Here is a 13,362-nt window from a genome sequence, read left to right as displayed (position 1 = left end):
CTCAGGCCAGCAGCTGCCAGCAACCCAGATGTGCCCCAAAGATGCACTGGGTGCTGCACGTTGCAGAGTCACGGCACAATGACTGAGCAACTCTTGTGTTCTGGAAACCCCAAATCTGGGCTTGGGGATACAGGCTCAAAGTCTGCTGTGATGATCTTGGTGTAGCATTTGCTGTGTAGATCTTGGTGTAGTTAGCATTTACATTTGCAGTTCCTTAAGTCCAAGGAAGGCCAGTGTCACTGCTTTTGCTGGATCGTTTGCAGGAACATCATATGCAATTACTGCTTTTGTAACTTTGCTTAGCTCTTATCATTATATTCAAGAGGCCTGAAATCTCAGCTCTGGCTGTAATCACTTCTATCTGTGACATGATATAATCGGTTACCCTGACAATCTATGAGCACACAATGTTGTCTTTGTATTGCCACCAGCCTTGAGCTCTGCCATTGTGTGGTGTTTAGGGTTTCCTGACGCTCTTCTGAGCAGCGAAAGCTCACCTGCCCTTGCTTCTTGGCTTAGTGTCTCTGTGTGAAGACTAACTTAGTCTGATGTCTCTTTGCTCACAGTACTATCTTAGCAGTTATTTTCTCATTTAATTTTTATCTGAAAATATGGTGTAGTTATGGTTAAGAGGTTGGGTCCTCTCAGTAATTCATTTACCATTTATTATACAGGTGACCGAAGCATTCAGCTCGAGTGGTAAGAATTCACACAAAGAGTAATGCTCTTGCTGACTTTCGGAGCAGGCTTCTGCATAACATTAGGTTCAGATCCTTCTTGACAAAGAGGCACTAAATTGGGTTAATGGACTGTTATAATCATGGAAAAGGTTTCAGATTAGAATAAAACCACTTTTTCTACCCTCAGTTACTTCGCTGCAGAGGCTAGTGGTTTTACTGAAGATGAACTTATTTCTGATGATATTAGAAGTAACGCAACTGAATTTGTAAATGAGCATGGTTAAATGGAGTCTGTAATACATAAAAATGAAAGTTTGCCTATTTCACCTTTTCTTTAATGAAGGTATTCGGGCAAGATATTAGTTCTATTGCTTAAACAGTTTTAGTATAATATAGCACTGAAGATGCTGAACTTGTTAGCTTGTTGATTGCATGGTTGTTATATCAGTGCTAATCATGACTGACAAATAATTTAAGCAATGTTTCTAACTCTATTAAAGGATATATTCCAACAACTACAAAATCCTCATCTGAAAGGCATATCCTATATGCTGTAGCCCACTGAGAATCTTTCCAAGCTGTGCACACACCAAAATGTTTGTTGTGAATATTGGCTTTCAATTTACCCTTTAAAATTAAAATCAGGAGAAGAAAAAACCTTTCCTAAAGAGTTTTAGCTCTTTCTTATTTAACCAATTATCAGTATGTGCTTAAGAAAACACCAGGCAACATCCCTCTTCCATGACTTGTAATTTACCTGAATGGGGAAGGGAATGCTTTGGTGGCAGTTTTATTTTTGCTTTTTAATAAAACTATTGATTTCATATAATATGTTCTGTTGTGAGAGCAGAGACTGAAACTGTTGCTTGTTTCCACCCCTTTCAAGTAAATGCTTGCAAGGCATTATACTCTCGCTCTCTATAGCCCTATACATCTTGCACAGCTTTTAATGCGGGAGGGGGGCAGTGCCTTTCCCCACCCCAACATGCAGCACAGCAGTCAGCCGCCAGCTTCGGGAAGGAGAGGAGGGCATCCGCGCACACACTCCGAGGCAGATGCTCTCATTGTAGAGGACACGTATTACTGTTTTATTGCTCTTACAGACAAAAAGTGGTAGGAAAAGGGTGGGGTCCCTGTATTTAGAGAAACGTTCAGCCCTGTCTGAGGTCTGGGTTTGCTCTAGACGGGTCAGATAGGGTGAGTTGCCTGTTGTGACTCGTCTACCTGGTCCCTGGGCTAAGGTGGGAGACAGCACCTACCTGCTTGGATGCAGCTTTTGGAGGGGCATAGAGGTATAACTGCAGGTGTTTGGGGAAGATTTCTGCCATCAAGGATGTGTTCAGGAAGAGTGTTGTTCCAGGATGTTCCCTTGGGGAGAGTCAAAGCGTACATCTGGATCCCAGACTGCTTGCAGTTTGGGCACCTCTGACTCTTGCTTTTTTGCTGCTTTCATCTGCAGCCCAAGCATGTCCTGCTCCTCAGCGTGCTGCTCGCTGGGTGTTGTAAAGCATCCTGTCTCATCCAGATAAGACATTTCCTAGTGAAGGAAGCATTCCCTTGTGCTGTCCTCAGGGTATAGACTTTAAAACCACTCGCAACCTACCAAATAGCTATTATTTTTGTCTTTCCTTGTAAAGGACTTTTGCCAAAAAACCCCCCTGTCTTCCTTTTCTTTCTTATTACTATATGTGATTTTTCATTAAAATATTTATCTTTTTAAGGCTAATTTGAAAGGCCTCATGCTATGAAGTTGCATGCCGCAGACCTTCAATTTAAGTACATGCCATCATCAGAGGGAAAATTATAGAAGGAAATGATGGAGACCCCAAATCCTGAGATTTGCCTAAGTTTGCTAGATGTCTCGAAGTAAGTGGCAGGTCCAGGGCTGTGCTTGGAGAGGTCCTTGAGGCAGTTCATATTTACACGTGGGCTCATTAGCACGCTCATTACCAAAGAGAGTGTACAGCTGGGTGGGACTGGGATCCTTCTCTGGAGAAAGAATTCTCTTGGGAATTATGCTAACAATGCCTAGGAAGTGTAAAATTAGAAGGTCTTCGATGATTCAGGTCCTAAAGCTTCCTATTATTTTAGAACTACATTCACCACCAAAGGAATGTCCAGAATCACCTTTGAAGACATTTGTGTTGCTGAGTACAGATGTTGAGTCCAACACCTGGCTTGCTATTTGTGGAAGACCCTACATCATACATCCCTCAGGTGTATTAAACTCAGAAGCCGAACCCGTATGATTTGGATTTGTTTGTTTGTACAATTTTTATTTTTCTGTCAAAAGTGAAATTATGCTAAAGCAGAAGCTTGTCTTGTAGGCATTGCATTTCAAAAATTTTTAAAGTATCCAAAATAAAAATTAAAACATTAACATGAAAAGCATTAGACCAACAATAATACAATACATTACATTTAAAAAGCCAAACATCATTTGCTGCATCATTTCAGGCTTCTTAAGAACAACAGCATCAGTGAAACAAGCTGGACAGAAATGTTTCAAAAGGATAGAACGTATTTTGGTCCTATTAATTAAATCAACAGCTTAATAACTCTGAGGAGGGATGTAGGCTGGTGAAAACCGCAGGCGTGGTGGAGCTTGCTGTTCACTTGTTGTTTCTAGGCCTGTCTAATTTCTGTTCAGCCTGCCTTATCAGCTTGTCAGATGGAAGTCAGATCTCTTGCAGAAGCTGTATTATTACTGTTTTGTTTTTAAGCAGACATAAAACCTGACAGTTTTCTGACATTTTTGGCAATTGGGGGCATGGAAATTTTAGGTTGCAATGTTTCTCTGCACAAAAGCATAATAGACTTGACATGATTTTCCATCTCTCCTTTTTTAAGAGGTACACAGGAGCCAAAGTGAGATGTTAACTTCCACAAAGAAAATCAGAATCTGCCACATTTTTTTTTTTTTTTTACAGTCTGAAGGATCAGATCCTTAATTTCTATAAACTGGCTTCAGTTTTGCTGAAATATGTTTGAGCCTTCATCTTGTTCCATAGCTTCAACGTATGCCATATAGCACAAGTGGCTATAAATTGTTAGCTTAATACTAGCTATTATTTTTGTTTGCCAAAATGTACCAGTTTATGCTTTTTTTGTTCTTAGTAGAATAAAACAGGAGTTAAGCATTGCATTGGCCAAGCAACAGTCACAATATTCAGACTCTGAATAGCTTGTTTTTCTGTCCTTAATTTTGCTTTTGTTCCATTCTCAGTCTGCAGTAAACTAACATCCTCAGTTCATCATGGGTAAAAGTTTATCCAGGTGTTAACTTCAGTGGTAATCTCAGAAAATGAGGACTACAGGCTTTGAAAGGGGGAGGAACCAGTGAACCAGTGAGCCAGTGAGCCTTCTAGGGGGGATTTCTGTGCTGCCCTCAGCATGCCAGTTTCCCCTTTTTCTTCTCTCTGTGCATTTTCACTACGTTTACTAAAATAATTCAGTGAGGGGGAATTACTTGGTGGGTGCTGCCTGTTAAAAGGATTCAGGGTTATGAATATCCTTGAAACGACACTTATTTTGGCAGTTTTTGAAAAATTACACAGTCTTTTCTTACTGAGAGGTCTAATCATGTAAGACTTTCTTTTGCATTTGTCTATTGTGAATATATTGTGATTACTGTGTGCATATGATTAGGAGGCAGGACCTGGGCTTTAGAAGCCTTTCAGCAAGGATTTCGTTAGCTGCACAAAGGGGATCCACAAAAAAATAAACTTGCTTTTTGTGGATCAACTAGTCCTGGTGTACCTAAGACAAGAAGCGCTCAGTACGCAGGCAAAATTCAGCTTTGCTGGAGCAACAAAAGAAGTCCTCGGAGAGGGGGGCTGAGAGCTGGGGGGACAAGGCAGAAGGATGTAGGGGGAAACTGGGGCTGGAAAAAACCAGAATAATTCAGTGAGGATTCAGGTGAAAGAAAAAGGTTTGCTGGAATTGGTGGGGCTGCAAGGTGGAAGGAAGGGATTTAATTTCTATGCTCTCTGCCCATGCAGCCTTCTAGTTCTACATTCACTTGAGCCCCAGGGCTTGCTGCCTTGTGCCACCCAGGACACTGAGAGGGAACCTGGAAGATATGTAAAAATAAAATAAAATTAAAAAAAAAAAAAGATAGGCGGGCAATCTGTGGAAGAGAGTGAGGAAAACGGGGTAAGACTGGAAGATTGGTGGGGAACCGTTTCCATTTCTGTCAGCTGGGGGGGCATCTCCTGCAGAGTTTGGTCTGCTGTAGCTTTGCTTGCATGTCCTGTTCTTTTGCCCAGCTGTAGCTGGGCTGGATGGACAGCTATGGGACCAAAGGGCTGGGGCTGCCAACCTGCATTTCATTAGCTACCAGAACTGAACTTGTGAGTTACATGTTACGTACTCCAAATTGGTTGGTTAGCACAAGAAGCAAATGCATTGCGCATTTAGTAATTTTACGTAAAAGTAATTTTACTGACTTCTGTAGGAATGAAAGTTAGGGTTTAGCATATAAAACACCTATGAATTCAGATTTTTTTAAAAAATTGATTTTATATGCTTTTTTAGTACTTTTAATGTTTTTCTTTTTGAAATTTAGCAAAAATGCATCAAAACCCCACAATCTAAGCCTCCAAGACAATCTGCCTATATTCTGGTTACTCCTCATATGTAAATGATAAATAATGATACTTACTGAAAATGCAAAACATGTACAAATCATCATTAGACTTATCACTTGTATTTTGTTACTGAATTATGAATCCAGGAGACAGGTTCTTATAGCCAGTATGCTGAAAACTCCCATAATGAACTCCCATGATACAGTGAAGATTGTTGCCAATAACATAAATAAATGTGTTGTACCATCCTGTGAACATGAAATGGAATACAAAATATAACAACTGAAAGGCTGGGAATGGCTGTTCTTTGGTAGTTGGTTTATATTTTATAACTATGGGAACTAAATCAATATTATGATTCTTTATGCACAAACATTTTCAATCTTGTTTTGGAATTCTTATAAAATATTCAATAAACCAGAGAAAAGATAGTAACTTGAAGGGTTCAGGTTATTTTCTTCACTCTAGGTGCAACATTACTTTAGAGGATTGAAAAGTACCCAGCAGCATTTTTCCACGAATGGTGTTTCATTCAGCTGTGTGTCTCAAATATAGGAGTAAAATCCAATAGCTTTACGCGAGCATGTTAATCATGTTAGTGAACAAATATTTGTGAACACGGTGACCTGTAGTTAAATGAGGTGATGGGTTTGGCGGGGAATGGGGGGCTATCCAAGGAGTAAGAGGCTGTAGACTCAATCTAGCAAACGTTAGTTGTGCAGTCAGTTGTCTTCCTTATAGCTCCTCAGGGTGTGCAGTTTGCATGATGGCAGAGCTTAAAGGCTCTCGTGGGTACAAGTGGTGGTGTCCTTCAGGGTGAGCCGTTACACAGCTGTGTTTCATGGCCACATAGGTCTTAAAGCCTTTCAAACTATGCCCTGATTTTGCATCCTTAAGTGCCCTCACATCTCAGGCCTTGTATCGTGATTTTTAAAAACAAACAGAACCAAAACCAACCTGTGTATTAGGACACACCCTTTTCAAATTTATACATAAATTTGCTTTAAATATGTGCTTAAAATAAAGAATTTAAAAATGAATGTTTATTGCTGTACAGAAGAATGGAAAGCAAATTTTACTGTGAGTGGGAATCTAATATGCCATCAACTACTTAAGGGTATGAGTGGCCTACATGAAAAATGGAGTTCTTTCCGGTAGTAAAGCTCAATTTTTTACTTCAAAGAGCACTTAATTTCATATCTGCTTTTCTAAATAATAGAATTTCACTTTATTCAATTATTTAGACTTTATATTTAAACTTACAATTTAGTTAGTAAATAAGTTAATTATTACTGTGTTAAACCGAATAATCCTATTTCTATTTCTATTTCTATTTCTATTTCTATTTCTATTTCTATTTCTATTTCTATTTCTATTTCTATTTCTATTTCTATTCTATTTCTATTTCTATTTCTATTTCTATTTCTATTTCTATTCTATTTCTATTTCTAATTTCCATGTTATTCATTCCAACTCCTTAGGGGATTCCTGAGGTCATCGGCTCCTTTCCTCACTCAGAGCATAGCTAATTTTGAAGTCACTCTAGCTTGCTAAAAGCCTTGTTCATTTTTCTTCCGAATATCTTCAAGGATGGAGATTTCGCAACCTGCCTATAGAATCATGAGATACCTACCTATGTCCTACATTTGTAACTCGGTCCAGCTCTTCTCCTGAAGAACTCAGTATAGCACTAAGAAGGTCACAAGAACAGCTACCTTATACCAAGGAGGATTTATTTTTGATGGATAATACAGCATAGGGAAGATAAGGCAGCTAAAGGCAATTTGTTTTGCAAAATGAATCCCTTCACTGATGAATCAAGTGACTGGTCACATGGAAACTATTTGCTTTTTGGAAGAGGCCATAAAAGACTTCATGGAGGAATTTATTAAATCCTGCATTCATGAAGCCCAATAGAGTAGTCTGAATCTTTCTCTGCTTTTTCCAAACAGAAGTGCTTCCTTTGGAAATTATTCATTGTTCTTTTACGATTTCTAAAAAAACCATTGATATTTCCATCCAGAGGGAGATACTTATTTTGCCTTTTGTATGAAAGTGCTTAGCATTTGTGCACATGAAGCATTAAAAAACTATGAGCCAGGCCTGCCCCACATGTCTTAAAATGTTGTGATTTTTTTTTTAAAGACTCTTCTCCTTTGTCTTCTCTTCTTTGCAGCCTGATCAATACTTTCGCATCTTTCGTATCATGTCAATGTTATAGATTCAACTGCTAGTGCTGGTGCCATTTCTCTATAAGGAAAGTAAAGCAACTGACATAATCTCCTGGGCTTCAAGAAATGGAGGAATTATGAAATATGTATACATGTGAAATGTAAGCAACATAATTTAAAGACCATGACTGTAACTTGTGTGTACAATTACGACAGTTTCCAGTACAAGAAAAACTTCTGGATTTTAGAATGAAGTGGAGGTTTTTTAACATTTGAATACATATTATTTGTCTTTTCATTTCCCTGCCATTACAATTTCAGGAAAATATTGTGGAAAGGTAAGAGGGGTAAAGATGTGCCAAAAGGTGGTTGTGTTATGTTATAGCTAAAGACTAGTGTCCACAAATGGGTTTCAGACCTGTTTTGTGAATAAAATTCACAAAATGTGTCTAGACTTGATCTAAATGAGTCTTTGGGTAGTCAAGTGAACTGTGAAATTACTAGTCTTCATCCAACCACACCTGTCTTTGGATGTGTTTCATACAGAATGCATTTTACTTCATAAAACCTCTAGATCTGATTAATTTGTGCTGGTATTGGTATAGAAATGAAGCCATATACCCTGTATTAGCTATTGCAACAAAATGCATGTAAAGTAGTGGTCAGTTCTCCTCTCTGCACTGGCTTTCTCCTCATCAGTCTCTGAAAGGCTGCTATTTTGATATTCAATGTTTTTTACAGGATTAGCTCTGGTCGCTGGAACAATTTCAACTTGCTGCGGTTATAGCAATTGCATTCTTTGGAATTAGATTACAGAATTTTCTACTGTGAAAGACACAAAGGCTGTAGACTGAATTGTTTTTGAACTAAATATAATACTATACTAACTACAGATTTTTCCAATTCAGACATGAAAGGTCCAGAAAAATCAAACAACCCAAACACCTCCATACATACCCTATCAAGAATTCATTATAAGACTACTTTTTTTTTGTAACTTCTTTTTTTAAATACCTGAGAAGCAGTAAGCAACTTGCTTAACAGTGTGGATTTCACATAGCAGCTGAGAATGTTTCTCAGATCCTTTGCACTCTGCTTCCTTCACAGGCTTTGCAGGAGTCATGATTTCTGAGATAAAAGAAACGTCACCTAGTGCCTTCTTTCAAGTAATGAAACCTAATTAGGATCTCTGTAAAAATCTGAGCATTAGCCAGATGGCACAAGTCTTCCAGTGCCTGTGAATTTTTTTTCATTAAGAATTAATATAATTAGCTTTTAAAGAATGTTTCATTTAGACATTGTTAGTCATATTACAAAAAAAAAAAAATTAATAAAAGAATACTATCTAATGCCATTGCTATAGTTTGATTGCTTCTCATTTCTCTTTAATTCACAGTTGGCTACTACAGGGTCTTTACCCTTCAGGCCCCACAAATGGCAGAGCAATATTATACATGGACTTTATTACCTTCCTTTAAAAAAAAAAGCAACAAACCCAACTCTTCCCCTGAAGTGAATCAAGACAGTCTGAAATCCTTTCTCTGGGTTCTCAGTTGTGAAAACACACTTTGAAGGATGCTTTTGGTTCTCTTTCTCAGATGGTTTGTTGATATTTTGGGTGTACTTCTCTTTCTAGCTGTATTCATCATGTGTTCTTTAGGTTATGCGATAAAAGGGATCTCTGGGAAGCAGCAAGGATGGATTGTCTTTAGTGTGTACCTAACTCACCGGTATTAGATTTCATCCTTCCCTTTAAATCATGGTTTGCCTTGTAAGCTTTTTTTTGTGTAACATTTTATTTTTAAAACCAATCTGATTCCCTTAAAAGGAACATTCATCATGGCTAGTTGTTATCACAATTGCTATAATTATGCAGGTAAACTGGTTTGCCTAGTTATCTACCTTTTTGTTTTGTAAATGTTCCAAAGATTGTGGCACCAGTCCCGGTGACCTGACGACAAGAACTACAGAGTACAAAGAGCCCATCGAACAACAGGGCACCACATGGCTTTACAACCTGAAATAGCTGTGCAGGTTACTGAACTATCCGGAAAGCCCCAAATGATTTTGATGAGTAACACTTGAGTGTCCATGATAACGTATCTGCAAAGAGAGGAGCAATAAATAAAGTAGGACAGCAACGTTTTGTACTGCTCCGTTTATCTATGACAGGTTGTGTGCTTACATCCATTGCCACTTCTGAAAACTTTTGCCTTATTATATGTATATACATATGTGTACAGAATTTATCATAAATCTTTCTAAAGATACTTTTAGCAGACTAACAAAGGAAGTATTTATTTTCACCATGGAAATATTAACATTTGGATATTTATTCAGAACAGATAGTTTCTTATTTACTACAGTGCTAAACTGGCTAAAGCTTTATGTTGTCCTAAAAATTAATAGGTAATTAACTTTAGGTTAATAGGTAATAGGTATTAACTAAATAGTTACCAAAAAGCAAGACTCAATAGCATAATGATAAAAGTCTTTAAATTTTGCATTTTCTTGAGAAGAATTCTTAGAATATTTTAAAAATAGGTGTTTTCCAGTGTATCCGAGTGCTACTTACCTGAGACAAACCCTCCATTGGAAAGGAAGGGCTGGAAACTTTCAAACATACTTTTTCTGTGAAAGAAGACTACGAGATTATTTGAAGAACAGTGTTAATTAGATTGAGAAAGATATAAAAAAATCTACTCCATATCACTCTATCTTTTGCATATAATAAATACATTGATGGCTTCTACTGTAACTGGGCATTAAGAGCATTCTTTGCTCCTTTGTCCTGATGTTAAGTGAATGTTGCCTAGTCAATAATTTCTAGACACCAAGCATACTGGTAGCTGTTATTGACTACCCTTCACTTTTGGAGTACATAAGTTGTATTTAATTATTATAATTTAAGTTAATATTAGTATTTATTTCTTTAATAGTGATATTAAACACTAGTATTAATTTTAATCTTTCATTTATATAATTGCTCATTTTCTTTAGCTGCTCAGTGACTCTGTTCTTGAGCTTGATCCCAACTCTTGGACGAGTTCATAAGGTCTTTTTACAACTTAGAGAGTGGGATTAGATTCCCTCTGTTTTCAAAGCTAAAACTGTTCACTTTAAGTGCTACTAAAACTCATGCCTCATCCCAATTTACTTCTTTATGCTTTATTCCCAAAACTCATGCTCTGCTAAAACATAACAATGAATTCTTCAGCAACAAAACCAGGGCACTCACGACGTATTCAAGCAGAAGACAGGTGTTCTCCTTTATTAATATATATAACTTGTCAGAAGTACAAAACTACAAAATTGGTTTACTTTGATGTATTAAATAGTTAAGAGAAACATTATGCCAACAATTTCCCTTCGTTTGGCCTTGAAAGAAAGTAATGTCTGATGTGACTCTGGGTAAGAAGGAAAGGCTCTGGCACAACCATCTACAGCTCCAGATGGCCACGTCTAAGTAAGTTTGGTGGATGGATGTGAGACAAATCTGGATGTTCTTTATGTAGTGACTTTTTCTAAACAAGGATAACAGACCTTTGCAAAGAATTATTTTTCCTGTAATATATCAATGAGAAGAATTAACTCCTTGAGATTTGTTCAGATTGGAGAATTCCTGTTGATCATATGCACTTCCTTATCTACAAGGTAGAGTAACTCTAACTTCTGTGAATTGTCCAGCATCGAAAAGACTGTCCTGATCATTAACTAATGACCTTTCCCTGTTTCTTCAATTTGATGCAGTATGGCTATAGGTGATAAACATTTGCCCAGCTTCTGCCTGTAACATGTCCCTTCCATTTCTTGTTCTCTTGACCAGCTTAATTTTTAAAAATTATTCTGCAGCTGCATTGTACAGAGGAAAATGTTGCTGTCTGATAGAATTAAAGGGGATCAAGAACTGTATGAATGATCCGATCAAAGTGAGTAAAAACTTTGAAAACTGGCCTTGTGTTCATCTTTGCTGGGCTTTGCCTCTGACAATATGAAAGGAAATTATAAATGCTTGTTGAGGCAAGTGTTATTCATGTTCACCATTTGTGTCAATTTGCTGGCTGTACTCCTAATTAATCATTCCTTTAGGCTCCTATTTAGCTTCTGACAATTGCTAACACATTCTTTCAAAACCTGCACCCTATAGACTGACACTGTTTGTGGGTGTTTTCTGAAAAGGAGGATGTGGCCATGGCGATGCATTCCAGAGTGCTTTGAAATGAATTCCCAAGTGCTTCAATCACTGTTCTCCGCTCTAGGCCAAACCCAAACATTGTTCTTACTGAATGAGATGAGAGTTTCATTTACCAGCGATGTGATATTAAAATACCAAGATTCCATTACACAGGATGTATTTAAATGAAATATTATGAAAATGGAGATTGTATAACCCTCTGCATGAAATAAATGTCATTTGAAATGAAGAGTGTCCATGCTAAATTGCTGCCTGCCTTTGTGCAGGAAGCAAGAAGCAAGGGTCGTGATCCTGTCACTGAAATCAGGAATAAGAAAACTCCTTCACACCAATGCAGCGTTAAGAAGCAGACATTCCTTTATCGCAGCGCTGGATGCACAGGGGATCGTTCCACCTAATGTGCATGCCATATCTTACATTTAGGAAAAGTTATATAGACCATACATATGTTTATGCGTGACATTTCTTGGAATAATCATACATATTCACTTGCTTTCCAAGAATAGGTGGTGCTATGTTAGTTAAGCATCCTGCATGCTCCTTACAGGTATTTCAGAGTCTTCTGGGGGTCTCAAAAAATAGATGACCCTCTGCTTACAGCTGACTGGGAACCGAACTTCAATTTGCTTTCCCTGTATGGATTTATCTTGACCACAGTTCAACTTCTTTTGACAAGTCTGGGTTTAGATCCAGCTTTACAAGAAGATCTTTGCTTTAGTTCCTTCTTGGAGTTATTGATTAACTTTCCCTCAACAATATAATGTTGCACAACTAACATTTGTTAGTAATTCTCCATAGTGATTATACTGAAATAAACAATACATGGTAGCAATCTCCCTTTAGTGCAGCCTCAGCAAAATTGAATTTTATTATCTAAACATAAGAAGTCTTCAAGGTTCCCTGGCTGTGTGCAAGACAGGCATGGGGAAGAACAGAAAGTTCTTTTCTGTAAAAATCTTTGCCTTAGGAGCAAGGACTGGAACCAGGCAGGACTCACATGAATATACCAGCCACTACTTTGTGAAGCCAGGCTCTGGTTTTTTTCCTTGCTCTCTCTTTGTGTTTACTAATCTTGAAATTTTTTTTCAGTTTTGTGTTGAACAAAGCGAAGAACATCTTTCCTGGTCGAATGGGTAGAATGGACTTCATTTCAGTTGAGCGAAGCAGGAAACTGAACATTCCCACCTCTGGGTAAATGACTGTAGTCTATCATTATTTTCTGTGGTTCGTTTTTTTCTTTCTTTTTCTTCTAGGGTCACTGGCAGAAGTACTTCTCCAGCCATGAGTAAAGGTGTAGGAGGAAGATGGGGGCTTACTTCTGTCCTCAGCTTCTTAGCTATTTCTAAATAAAGAACCACTGAAACTTTTTGGATTTTGTCCAGAGTCTCTGAAGGTCTCATAGTGCTCCTGGTATTACTCTGGGTCCTGCATTCTGCATCTCAGTGTGGTGGAGTGCACACTTCATTCATCTAAGACCTGGCCCTTTATCTTTCTGCCTCTATTTCAGTATACAGGTTTGGTTTTATTTATTTATTTATTTATTTATTTATTTTTGTATTTTTAGACCCTAAAGTATTTTGTGAGGACCTTTGTTGAGGTTTTCTGTGCTAGTGGAGTTTGTCAATCCCATGCTATGTGCTGTCACACATTCCTTGAAACAATAGGACCGCAAATGGATCATTAGTAATACCAAATAGATTGCTTCCCTAATTGATTTGCATTGTCAC

At 37.8% G+C, this 13,362-nt stretch overlaps 1 long non-coding RNA gene across 2 annotated transcripts in view; it reads left to right on the top strand.

Moving 5' to 3' along the window:
- Window positions 1–13,153, top strand: part of LOC129785263 (uncharacterized) — a 61,087-nt gene extending 47,934 nt beyond the window's left edge. Inside the window, exon 4 of one of the 2 annotated variants that reach the window (XR_008749043.1) lies at window positions 12,725–13,153. This is a non-coding gene — a long non-coding RNA (uncharacterized LOC129785263). Of the gene's footprint in view, window positions 1–6,750; window positions 6,894–12,724 lie in introns of those variants that run through there. The other variant, XR_008749042.1, reaches the window with a different exon arrangement.
- The last annotated feature ends 209 nt before the right edge of the window (window positions 13,154–13,362 follow it).

The sequence above is a fragment of the Falco peregrinus genome, chromosome 10 (assembly GCF_023634155.1).
Source record: "Falco peregrinus isolate bFalPer1 chromosome 10, bFalPer1.pri, whole genome shotgun sequence".
Classification (NCBI taxonomy): Eukaryota; Metazoa; Chordata; class Aves; order Falconiformes; family Falconidae; genus Falco; species Falco peregrinus.
The sequence above is the reverse complement of the archived record's forward strand: the minus strand, read 5'-3'. Positions and strand labels throughout refer to the sequence as shown.